Source organism: Notolepis coatsorum, assembly GCF_963971535.1.
Source record: "Notolepis coatsorum genome assembly, chromosome: 4".
Lineage (NCBI taxonomy): Eukaryota > Metazoa > Chordata > Actinopteri > Aulopiformes > Paralepididae > Notolepis > Notolepis coatsorum.
In genome coordinates, this window is record NC_140168.1 from 32,834,082 (window position 1) to 32,834,699 (window position 618).

The window sequence follows — 618 nt, forward strand, 5'->3', positions numbered from 1 at the left end:
GGAGCCATAAACCTCTAACCTGAACCCACAGGGAACGGAGGTCTGTTGGCGGAGAACGAATCGCTCTGAAGACTGACCGCTTCCATCCTGAACGGGGAGGTTATTGTGAAGTGAAACGAGGAGACGCGCGCAGACACGTTGTGAAAACCTCCGCTCGGTCTGCTCTGGAAGTCCAACGCCTTGAGGTCCATGTCACACAAAGTGATAAACCCTCTCTAGAGAGATGTGTCTGTCTGTGCCCTGCTATCACCACGTTGTCACGTAGAACCGTGTCGCCACCAACACAGATTCCTGTACATTCATCTTATTTGGTGGATAAGATATGAGCAGAGAGGGGAAGTCCGTGTCCAGGAACAACAATGAGAGGGTGCAGTCAATGCAGTGGTTCATCAGGAAGGAGGGAGTCGCCACACTTGATATTTGTATTACTTTATAATGTAATAGTTTTTATTGTTAGCAGGTTTTATTATAAACCAGGACGTTTGGGTCGGGCTGCCCCACTTCTCTTCAGTACAAACAGGAGACAAAAGACTGAAACAGACTGACAGACTGAAACATCAAAAGATTGAAACACCTCCTTCCTGGTGAGGAACATACTATATGTCTCATTCTGATTCC